This window comes from Oncorhynchus clarkii, chromosome 2, assembly GCF_045791955.1.
Source record: "Oncorhynchus clarkii lewisi isolate Uvic-CL-2024 chromosome 2, UVic_Ocla_1.0, whole genome shotgun sequence".
NCBI lineage: Eukaryota > Metazoa > Chordata > Actinopteri > Salmoniformes > Salmonidae > Oncorhynchus > Oncorhynchus clarkii.
This window is the reverse complement of record NC_092148.1, coordinates 82719525-82732273: the sequence shown is the minus strand read 5'-3', so window position 1 is coordinate 82732273 and position 12749 is coordinate 82719525.

The window sequence follows — 12749 nt, the reverse complement described above, 5'->3', positions numbered from 1 at the left end:
GAGAAACTTAGGTTTGAAGCAGAAAAGGAGAATAAAGAACCTGGAGAAGGAGAAATTAAAAGAAAATGAGAATAAAGAACCTGAGTTGAGTTGAGTTTGAGTTTATTTTTTATTTTTACAGGGACAGTGCACATTAATCAACGTTTCAGTAAAAGTGCCGGTTTTAGCCAGCCGGCTAATTTTCAACCGCAGTCCCTGGGCAGGTTATTAAAAACAATTACAATATAGACAATAGCAACATAGAACAAGCAAGACATAGCAACATAGGACAAGCAAGACATAGCATACAGACCGAGCAACATAGGACAAGCAATCACATTCCCTAAGCAATAAACCTGGAGAAGGAGAAATTAAAAGAAAAGGAGAAGAAAAGTTTGACTGAAGCAGAACAAGATGAAAAGAAGCGCCTGGAGAAAGAGAAGAAGGATAACGAAAAAGCTGAGAAAAGGTTGGCTGAAGCTGAGAAAAGGTTGGCTGAAGCTGAGAAAAAGGTACAAAAGCAGGAGGAAAAAATAGAGCGCTTAAACTAAGGAAATTAAAAAGGAGCAGGAAAAGAGAGGAAAGAAAAGGAGAGGGAAGTGAAAATGAAACTGACAGAGAAGAGAATGATAGAGATGATGCGAAAAGGAGGAAGAGACAAACAGACATCAGAGGAGGATTCAGACTGGCAGATATGGAATGAGTTTGACTGATGGTGAGTGTTGAACCAAGCCTTAGCCTTCGATAGAATCTGAATGCAACCAGGTTGACAAGGTAAAAATCTGTCATTCTGCCCCTGAGCAAGGCACTCTTCCCCGGGCTTCGAAGACGTGGATCTCGATTAAGGCAGCCCCTCCACACCTCTCTGATTCAGAGGTTGGGTTAAATGCAGAAGACACATTTCAGTTGAATGCATTCAGTTGTACAACTGACTAGATGCCCCCTTTAACTTTCCCTTTAGCTACCAATAAAATCGGAATAGAGGTTGCTATGGAGTCATGTCAACATGCACCTGCTGTTCCAGATTTGTTGTATATCTCTCAGGTTATTTAGATATGCCAGGCTCATAACCTTATTAAACATGACTTCGGAACTAGAATAGATATGACAGAACAGTATAGCTTTGCATCTGAAAATGATCTGTTTCCACCTCCCTGGGTATTATTCTTATGCCATATCAGTCACAGCTGTCTCAGAAGTTATAATAATAAGTGTTGAATTCTGATACATGAACTGATAAGTGTCTTAGAACCAAAGCTAACTGCTGTGTTTGTGTTACATTGATTTGGACTGAACTTCCCAGACATGTTGGATGATGTCGCAAGGAGAAAAGGAAATCAGAAGGCAGAGGGGGAGAAAAGTAAACAATAAAGAGGAGTAAATGGTGGGATGTGGGGAGGTGCAGGGGGAAGACATTTTTTAAAGAAGAACCTAGGGGATTCAGAGGGAATAAAAAGTAAAAAAGGACAACCACCACCAGTTCATGTCATTGGCTCGTTGCTTCCTTCTATACATATTCTCATTTAGTTTGATGCCAAGTTTCACATTTATTTGTCATGGGCTTCCAATGGCTATTCTGCTGCACCTCCTCGTCCTTCTGCCTCTTTTTGAGCTGAACCATCTTGGCTTCCGGAACGCTCAAGGACTTTGATGACATTGTCCATCAGAGTCACTTTCTCTCTGAGGAGAACCACATTCTGAGACTCGGTGGGCTGCCTCTGAACAAAATGTATGGAAGGAGATGACCTTGTCAAAAAGTCAAATAAATTAACTTTTGAACCAAATATTGTTACATACAATTGCACAATGATGAAGCTCAGAGCTTATGAAATGTATATATAGCAATTCATTCTACATCAAATTAAATTCAGTGAAAAATGAAGTTCCTACTGACAGTAAGGAGGCCTTGGACCAGGCATACACTCTCCTGGGACCAGTTCGTCCTGTATGTGGACAACCTGTTGAGGCAAAATAAAACAATCTATATATAGCCAAAATCATTTATTTTACGATATATTAGACAGATGTTGTTTGAGACAAAGCATCTAAAGATTTAACTTATTTATTCAAAATATTAAATGGCAAATAATTCACAGTTAGTTAAACTTCTTGAACAGCTGTATGCAGGGCTGGCCCTAGCCTTTTGGGAGCCCAAAGCAAACATTTTAGTGGCCCCCCTCTTGACAGCGGAGAGAAAAACAAATACGTTTAAGAGTTAATTTCCTGCAATTCTACACATTTTGCCATGACTTTCCCAGCGTAATATGATATCTGAGTGAGTGTTAATTAACCAAATTGATAGGGTCCCCCTTTCGCTCAGGACCCCTAGGCACATACCCTGTGTGCCCGGTCAGTAATTAGACCATGATTACTACAACTTTAGATAGCTGGCTAGGCTAATTTACCAATCTAAAATGTTTTAGCTGGCATGGGCCAATTGAGTGACTGTCAGTGACTGACATACAAGTAACAAGACAGAAACTGCTGATGCACACCCACATTTCAAAATGTTACTTTATGTATTCTACCATTATAACTCTCAACAGTAAGTTGAGACCGACTGAGCCCCCCCCCAAAAAAAATACTAAATGTAAAAAAAAATATGGTTGAGCACGTGGGGCCTTAAGTGGGGCCTTATGTTGCTTATGCCTAGGACCGGTCCTGGCTGTGCCACAACTACTTTTCTTCTGAAAAGCCTAATCTTTTTGCAATCCGACACAATATGATGCTGGAACAGCATCATGTTGATAATTTTTTGTCCTTTCATTATGACAGGACACAAATAGACGGAACAAAAATATAAATGCAACATTATCAAAGATTTACTGAGTTAGAGTTCATATAAGGAATAAGTCAATTGAAGTAAATTGTTCATCAGGCTATTGATTGTGGCCTGTGGAATGTTGTCCCACTCCTCTTCAATGGCTGAGCGAAGTTGCTGGACATTGGAGGGAACTGGAACACGCTGTCATACATGCCGATCCCAAACATGCTCAAATCAAAGTTTATTTGTCACATGCGCCGAATACAACAGGTGTGAAATGCCCTAACCAACAGTGCAATTTTTAAGTAAAAAAATAGGTATTAGGTAAACAATAGATAATTAAAGAAATAACAATAAAGAACAGTAAAATGACAGTGAAATTAACAGAAGCAAGGCTATATACAGGTGGTATTGGTACAGAGTGAATGTGCTGGGGCACCGGTTAGTCGGGCTACTTGAGGTAATATGTAGGTACAGTGCCTTGCAGAAGTATTCATCTCCCCTTGGTGTTTTTTGTTGCATTACAACCTGTAATTTAAATGAATTTATATTTGGATTTCATGTAATGGACATACACAAAATAGTCCATTTGTGAAGTGAAATGAAAAAAATGAATTGTTTAAAGAAATTCTAAAAAATTCTAAAAAACTACATGTAAAGGTGGTGTGCACATGTATTCGCCCCCTTTGCTATGAAGCCCCTAAATAAGATCTGTGCAACCAATTACCTTCAGAAGTCACATAATTACTTAAATAAAGGCCACCTGTGTGCAATCTAAGTGTCACATGATGTGTCACATGATCTCAGTTTATATACACCTGTTCTGAAAGTCCCCAGAGTCTACAACACCACTAAGCAAGGGGCACCACCAAGCAAGTGGCACCATGAAGACCAAGGAGCTCGCCAAACAGGTCAGGGACAAAGTTGTGGAGAAGTACAGATCAGGGTTGGGTTATAAAAAAATATCAGAAACTTTGAACATCCCACGGAGCACCATTAAATCTATTATAAAAAAATGGAAAGAATATGGCACCACAACAAACCTGCCAATTGAGGGCCGCCCACCAAAACTCACAGACCAGGCATGGAGGGCATTAATCAGAGAGGCAACAAAGAGAACCCTGAAGGAGCTGCAAAGCTCCACAGAGGAGATTGGAGTATCTGTCCATAAGACCACTTTAAGCTGTACACTCCACAGAGCTGGGCTTTACGGAAGAGTGGCCAGAAAAAAGCAATTTCTTAAAGAAAAAAACAAGCAAACACATTTGGTTTTGGCCAAAGGGCATGTGGGAGACTCCCCAAACATATGGAAGAAGGTACTCTGGTCAGATGAGACTAAAATTGAGCTTTTTGGCCATCAAGGAAAACTTTGTATGGTGCAAACCCAGTACCTCTCATCACCCCGAGAATATCATCCCCACAGTGAAGCATGGTGGTGGCAGCATCATGCTGTGGGAATGTTTTTCATCGGCAGGGACTGGGAAACTGGTCAGAATTGAAGGAATGATGGATGGCGTTAAATACAGGGAAATTCTTGAGGGAAACCTGTTTCAGTCTTCCAGAGATTTGAGACTGGGACGGAGGTTCACCTTCCAGCAGGACAATGACCCTAAGCATACTGCTAAAGCAACACTTGAGGGGAAACATTTAAATGTCTTGGAATGGCCTAGTAAAATTCCAGACCTCAATCTAATTGAAAATCTGTAGTATGACTTAAAGATTGCTGTATACCAGCAGAACCCATCCAACTTGAAGGAGCTGGAGCAGTTTTTCCTTGAAGAATGGGCAAAAATCCCAGTGGCTAGATGTGCCAAGCTTATGGAGACATACCCCAAGAGACAGCTGTAATTGCTGCAAAAGGCATTGAGACAAAGTATTGACTTTGGGGGGGGGGGTTTATTTCTTGTTTGTTTCACAGTAAAAAATATTTTGCATCTTCAAAGCGGTAGGCATGTTGTGTAAATCAAATGATACAACCCCCCCCCCCCCCAAAAAATATATTTTAATTCCAGGTTGTAAGCCAACAAAATAGCAAAAATGCCAAGGGTGGTGAATACTTTCGCAAGCCACTATATAGGTAAAGTGACTATGCATAGATGATAAACAGAGTAGCAGCAGCATGAAAGAGGGGGTTGGTGGGTGGGTGGCGGGTGGCGGGACACAATGCAAATAGTCCGGGTAGCCAATGTGCGGGGGCACCGGTTAGTGGGTGACATGTCTGGTGAGTATGCAGGCCATGGAAGAACTGGGACATTTTCAGCTTCCAGGAATTGTGTACAGATCCTTGTGACATGGGGCTGTGTATTATCATGCTGAAACACAAGGTGATAGCGGGTGAATGGCATGACAATGGGCCTCAGGATCTCGTCACGGTATCTCTGTGCATTCAAATTGCATCGATAAAATGCAACTGTGTTCATTGTCCTAGCTTACGCCTGCCAATACCATAACCCCAACGCTACCACGAGGCACTATGTTCATAACGTTGACATCAGTAAACCACTCACCCACATGACGCCATTCACGCTGAAGTCGGTTACGATACCGAACTGCAGTCAGGTCAAGACCCTGGCAAAGGAGAAATGCTCCCTAACAGAGATGTAAATACATTTGTGGACAAAATTTGAGAGAAATAATATTTTTGTGCAAATAGAACATTTCTGGGATATTTTATATTTCAGCTCATGAAAGATGGGACCAACACTTTACATGCTGCATTTATATTTTTGTTCAGTATATGTTAGCAACATGGTCCTGTTCCATGACATATCCAACACTTTAAAGGTGTTACGGATACAGGTATCCTGTGTCTGTGTGTATCCTGTGTCTGTGTGTATCCTGTGTGTGTTTCTTTTCTCTCCTTCTCCCCTCACAGGTGAAAATCATCACTCCCCAATCAGTCAACAATCAACCCATCAATCAGAAGACACACCTCCTCCTGTTTCCTACCCTATCACAGTTCCTTCCCCATGGTTTAAAAACCCCATCATTTGTTTGTTCAGGAGCTCAATCTTTGTAATGGCATGTTGGTAGATAGCTGTTCTATATAGATTTCAGTAGCTCAATCTTTGTAATGCCATGTTGGTAGATAGCTGTTCTTTATAGATTTCAGGAGAGCTCAATCTTTGTAAATGACATGTTGGTAGATCTCTGCTCTTGATAGATTTCAGTAGCACAATCTCTTTGTAAATGCCATGTATGTAGATCTCGCTCTTTGTGTATTAATTAACCTCTTCTTTTGTTTGAGCACCTCCAAATCACTTTGTCATCTCCTGTGAGTATTGTTTTTGCTAATGGTGTTTGCTGGTGGGAAAAGGGGAAACCAAGACAAGTCGCCCATGGGCATACACTACCCGTAGGTAAACTTTGTTAAAACACACTAGTTAGAACTGGGCGGACCACCCACTGTATTTTTGGTTAGTTAGCTGTTGTTGAAATAGGCTAGTCTAGCTTAGGGGTGTTTTTGCATATTTGTTTCTTTCCTTGGGTCCAGCTCAGCCCCTTTTTCCTGCTCCCCCCCCCATTACCGTGTGTTTATAATAAACCCTGAGTTTGACGGTATTATTTCGGTTGTCGTGGTTATTTCGTTCACTTTTACTTTGTCACTATTATAATTTACATGAGTTATGTTACGGGTCTCACTACCATCCCCCCTAGACTGTCGGGCCAAAAGAGATACGTAACATAAGTGGGGGCTCATCCGGGATCTGTCTTTACTGACACCCATGCCGCTCATGTAGATTGTTGTAGTGGTATGGTTCAGTGTTGAGCGTCATAGCTGAAGTAGCATTAGTGTTTGCTATTTTCGTTGGCTCTTGTGAAGTAGTGTAAGATGGCTACTTTTGATTTGAAGTCCTTTTTGGATAATCCTTCGTGGGAGGTTTTTGATAAATGTCGTAGAGTTGATTTAATGACCTTGGCTGACCATTACTCAATATCGATTCCGCAGAGTGTAGTTAAGGCGGAGGTTAAACAGCTAGTGTTAAATGTATTGTTGGAAGAGCAGGTGCTTGTGTTACCGCTGCCTGAGTCTACTAACCCTGTAGGGGATGTAACTGCTCCTATAAGCCCATTGGTATCTGATAATGAGGGTGAGGCTAAAACACCAGCCACATTGTCCCATTTTGATCCACTCTCCCCACTATCAAACGGTGATGCCAGAAGGGATGTCCGTTTAGCACAGTTCCAACTAGAGGTGGAAGAGAGAGCCCAAATTAGGCGAGAGACTCTCCAGTTGGAGATGTGTAAAATTGAGGCAGAAAGAGAACAGCGGCATTTAGATTTGGAGATGGGTAAAATTGAGGCAGAAAAAGAACGAGAACAACGGCAGATGATGTGTAAAATTGAGGCAGAAAGAGAACAGCGGCAGATGACGTTTAAAATGCGCCAGATGGAACTGGAGGCAGAGACAGCGAGGCTAGCCTTCGTTCCTACTGTGCCTGTTTGTGAGCCGTCCTCACCTGCTGTGTCCTCAAACACGTTTGACATTAGTAGGCAGATTGCCTTAGTACCTTTGTTCAGAGAGTCGGAGGTTGACTCCTATTTTTGTGTATTTGAGCGTATAGCCGTAGCATTGAAGTGGCCTGAAGAGGTATGGTGCCTATTACTTCAGTGTAAATTAACTGGTAAAGCCCAAGAGGTTTTGTCAGCGCTACCTCTGGAGGACAGTTTGAATTATGAAGTGGTCAAAGCTACTGTTCTTCGTGCCTATGAGCTTGTGCCTGAGGCATACCGACAGAGATTTAGGTCTCATAGAAAGTCTTCTAGTAAGACTTATGTGGAATTTGCTAGAGACAAGGGAAATCTGTTTGATAAATGGCATGCTGCTAGTAAGGTAACTGATTTCAACTCTCTCCGGGAGTTAATCTTGTTGGAAGAGTTTAAAAATTGCTTACCCGAACGCATTGTAGTTTACCTTAACGAACAGAAAGTATCCTCCCTGGCAGAAGCGTCTGTGTTGGCAGACGAGTTTGTGTTGACGCACAAGAGTGTGTTTTCGGCTCAAACTGAGAGTAGAACCACTGAGTTTCCTACCTTTAGCCCTAGTCGGCCCGCAGTAGTATATCAAGCACGCCAGAAGAATGAGCGTTCCTGTTTCTATTGTCATAAAGTGGGACATATGATTAATGATTGCTTCCTGCTTAAACGCAAACAAGGGATGCCTCTTCGTGCCAAGCCGCCAACAGGTGTTGGTCTAATTCGTACGGTTGTGAGGTCTGCAACAAAACAGGTGCCTCAGGGTAACTGTAGTTTGAAAGACCCAGTCCCCGACCGCAGTTATGAACCATTCATTTTCGAGGGGTTTGTGTCCCTAGAGAATGACGAAGCGTCTCAGCGTCCGGTTAAAATCCTTAGAGATACTGGTGCGGCGCAGTCGTTTATATTGTCTGATGTGTTGCCCTTATCTGACGATACATACTGTGGTTCCAGTGTGTTAGTGCAGGGTATTGAAATGGGTTTTGTCCCAGTGCCGTTGCACTTTGTGAAAGTACACTCTGAGTTAATCAGTGGAATATTCAGAGTGGGGGTACGTCCTAAGTTGCCAGTGAAAGGTGTGACCTTTATAATGGGTAACGATATTGCCGGAGGAAAGGTAGTACCCGTATTGGAAGTATTGGATAAAAGTGACCACTCTCTCTCGAATGAGTTGGCACAGAGTTATCCACATGTGTTCCCCGCTTGTGCTGTCACTCGTGCTCAGGCACTACAAGAGGGTGACGTGATAGATTTGTCGAACACTGTTCTGTTCAAAGAGGATGATCAAGAGGATGGATTGTGTGATACCTCTGAGAAGCTGATCACCTCTGACAAACAGCCCAGGAAAGAATCAAAGTACGTTGAAGTTATTGCTGATGCAATACAATTACCAGTCACTCGTGAGCAGCTGATTGCTAACCAAAAGGTTGACAACAAGCTTGCTAAATGTTTTTCTAGTGTTGTCTCGTTAGAAGAGGTGAAGAAGAAGAATGTGGCTTACTTCATTGATGGTAATCTCCTCATGCGTAAATGGAAATCCCATGTTGACGCGGGTGGAGATTGGAATGCTGTTTACCAAATAGTGATTCCTACAGCCTTTCGACAAAATGTGTTATCCCTTGCTCATGATCACCAGTGGTCTGGTCATTTAGGAATTACAAAGACGTATGATCGGATCCTTCGACATTTCTTTTGGCCAGGTTTAAAACAAGATGTGGCTCAGTTCTGTCGGACATGCCACACCTGTCAGATAACAGGAAAACCAAATCAGGTTATTCCTCCTGCTCCTCTTTGTCCTATACCTGTCATAGGTGAACCATTTGAGCATGTGGTGGTTGATTGTGTCGGACCGTTACCGAAGACAAAATCGGGTAACCAGTTTTTGTTAACGATAATGTGTATGGCTACAAGATACCCCGAGGCTATTCCTCTGAGAAGGATTACAGCTCCGATAGTGAGTAAAGCCTTAATAAAATTCTTCACGACATTCGGGTTACCTAAGGTGGTACAAAGCGATCAAGGTACCAATTTCCTATCCAAGCTCTTCAAGCAGGTGTTGAAATCCTTATCAATTACGCACCGTGTATCAAGCGCCTATCACCCAGAGTCTCAGGGTGCGCTTGAAAGATGGCATCAGACACTGAAGTCTATGCTACGTAAATATTGTTTGGAATCTGAGAAAGATTGGGATGAGGGAGTTCCTCTAGTTTTGTTTGCGGCTCGTGAAACTGTGCAGGAGTCCCTAGGTTTCAGCCCGGCTGAACTAGTGTTTGGTCACACAGTAAGAGGACCAATGAAAGTCCTTAAAGAACAGTTCTTGTCCCAAGAGTTGTGTACCAGAGATGAGAATGTGTTGGACTATGTTAGTCGCTTTCGTGAGCGCCTACACCAAGCTTGTGCTCTTGCAAAGGAAGCTCTGTCTTCCTCACAGAGGAGCATGAAAAGACACTATGATAAAGAGGCTGTTTCTCGTCCACTACAGCCAGGTGACCAAGTACTGGTGTTATTACCTTTTCCAGGATCTTCACTGTCAGCTCGTTTCTCTGGTCCTTATTTAATTGAAAAGAAAATAAGTGAAACTGACTATGTGCTTCAAACTCCTGATAGAAAACGCCAATCTCGTGTGTGTCACATTAACATGTTGAAAGCATACCACACCCGACCCATCACACAGTTAGATAGTTCAAAAACAGAGGAAGGTACTGCTGTCTCCTCTGCTACTACTGCGATGATAGTGGACTGTCATATTGATGATGTTGATGGCTTGGAGTTGCGCAATACTCAACAGCAGTGTGTTAGATTGCCCAACTCAGAAATGCTGCTGTCTATCCAGTCAGGTCTGGTTCATTTAACGGATGGACAGGCTAATGATATTGTGAGGCTACTACACAGTTTTCCATGTCTCTTTAATGACGTTCCTACTCGCACAAATGTGTTGGAACATGACATTAATGTTGGAAATGCTACACCTATCAAGCAACACCCATATCGTATCAACGCTTCCAAGAGGAAGATAATGAGGGATGAGGTGAGATATTTGTTGGAGAATGACCTGGCTAAGCCAAGTTCAAGCCCTTGGAGTTCTCCTTGCATTCTGGTTCCTAAACCTGATGGTACGTCCAGGTTATGTACGGATTATCGAAAGGTAAATTCTGTCACAATGCCAGATTCGTTCCCGTTACCCAGACTGGACGACTGTATCGACACTATTGGTGCTGCTAAGTATGTGACCAAGTTGGACCTCTTAAAAGGTTACTGGCAGGTTCCGTTAACTTCACGTGCTTCTGAGATTTCTGCCTTTGTGACCCCAGACAACTTCCTTCAGTACTCAGTCATGGCTTTTGGGATGCGAAATGCACCAGCCACTTTCCAACGACTGGTTAACTCTGTATTAGCTGGCGTTCCTAATTGTAGTGCATACCTTGATGACCTAGTGATTTATTCGTCTACGTGGTCAGATCATGTTGACTTGCTAAGGGTAGTATGTGAACGGTTGGCAGCTGCTTCTCTAACCCTGAACTTGGCAAAGTGCGAGTTTGGGAAGGCTACTGTTACCTATCTCGGTAAAGAGGTTGGCCATGGACAGGTGCGCCCTGTTGATGCCAAGGTCTTGGCTATAACTGCATTCCCTGCACCTACCACTAGACGAGAGCTACGCCGCTTTTTAGGGATGGTTGGCTATTACCGTAGCTTCTGTAAAAATTTCTCTGCAGTAGTTGCTCCATTGACTGATTTGCTCAGTCCGGCAAGACCATTTGTGTTGTCCCCTGATTGTAAGAGAGCTTTTGAATCAGCGAAAGCACTATTATGTAGTACCCCTGTACTTGCTGCTCCGGATTTTGAACAACCGTTCAAGCTTGAGGTAGATGCTAGTGCCAGAGGTGCTGGTGCTGTTCTACTGCAGCAGGACAAGAGTGGAGTAGATCATCCCGTTTGTTATTTTTCACGTAAATTTAATAAATGTCAAACAAACTATGCGACAATAGAACAAGAAGCTCTTGCTTTGTTGTTGGCTCTGCAATACTTCGAAGTATACATTGGTTCCAGTGCCCTACCAGTGATTGTGTATACTGACCATAACCCCTTAGTTTTTCTCCACCGAATGTACAACCAGAACCAGCGCCTTATGCGTTGGGCGCTGATTGTACAAAATTATAATTTGGAGATCCGCCACAAAAAGGGTTCAGATAATGTGTTGGCAGATGCTTTGTCTCGCGTGTGAAGATGATTTCAGTATGTTTTGCAAGGTTGTTGATTTGTTGTGAGTGTTCATTTAAATACTGTAGTCGCAATCCCCCCTAGGGTTGCTCTTTTAAGGGTGGGAGTGTTACGGATACAGGTATCCTGTGTCTGTGTGTATCCTGTGTCTGTGTGTATCCTGTGTGTGTTTCTTTTCTCTCCTTCTCCCCTCACAGGTGAAAATCATCACTCCCCAATCAGTCAACAATCAACCCATCAATCAGAAGACACACCTCCTCCTGTTTCCTACCCTATCACAGTTCCTTCCCCATGGTTTAAAAACCCCATCATTTGTTTGTTCAGGAGCTCAATCTTTGTAATGGCATGTTGGTAGATAGCTGTTCTATATAGATTTCAGTAGCACAATCTCTTTGTAAATGCCATGTATGTAGATCTCGCTCTTTGTGTATTAATTAACCTCTTCTTTTGTTTGAGCACCTCCAAATCACTTTGTCATCTCCTGTGAGTATTGTTTTTGCTAATGGTGTTTGCTGGTGGGAAAAGGGGAAACCAAGACAAGTCGCCCATGGGCATACACTACCCGTAGGTAAACTTTGTTAAAACACACTAGTTAGAACTGGGCGGACCACCCACTGTATTTTTGGTTAGTTAGCTGTTGTTGAAATAGGCTAGTCTAGCTTAGGGGTGTTTTTGCATATTTGTTTCTTTCCTTGGGTCCAGCTCAGCCCCTTTTTCCTGCTCCCCCCCCCATTACCGTGTGTTTATAATAAACCCTGAGTTTGACGGTATTATTTCGGTTGTCGTGGTTATTTCGTTCACTTTTACTTTGTCACTATTATAATTTACATGAGTTATGTTACGGGTCTCACTACCATCCCCCCTAGACTGTCGGGCCAAAAGAGATACGTAACAAAGGTTTTGACCATTTTATGGCCAATGGTTGTGACTGACCACGTTTAAGGCAGTGGGGGCTGGTGGGAGGAGCTATATGAGGACTGGCTCATTGTAATGGCTGGAATACATGGAACAGAGTCAAACATGTGGTTTCCATATGTTTGATACGTTCCATGTTTTCGTTCCATGTTTTCCTATTCCAGCCATTACAATGAGCCCAACCTCCTATAGCTCCTCCCACCACAGCATCCCTTGGTTTAGGGTAAACCAGAGTTTCATATTCCCAAGGCTCTCTCTGGGGTACAGGCTATATTCAATGCACCTGCCTCTACATCTAATCAAGAAAAATCAGAATAAAACGGGCACTTTTTAGATGGTCCCTTATTTGGGAATTCCGTCTGCGTGGTAACACCCAAGCCGTTACTGCGCCTGCGCT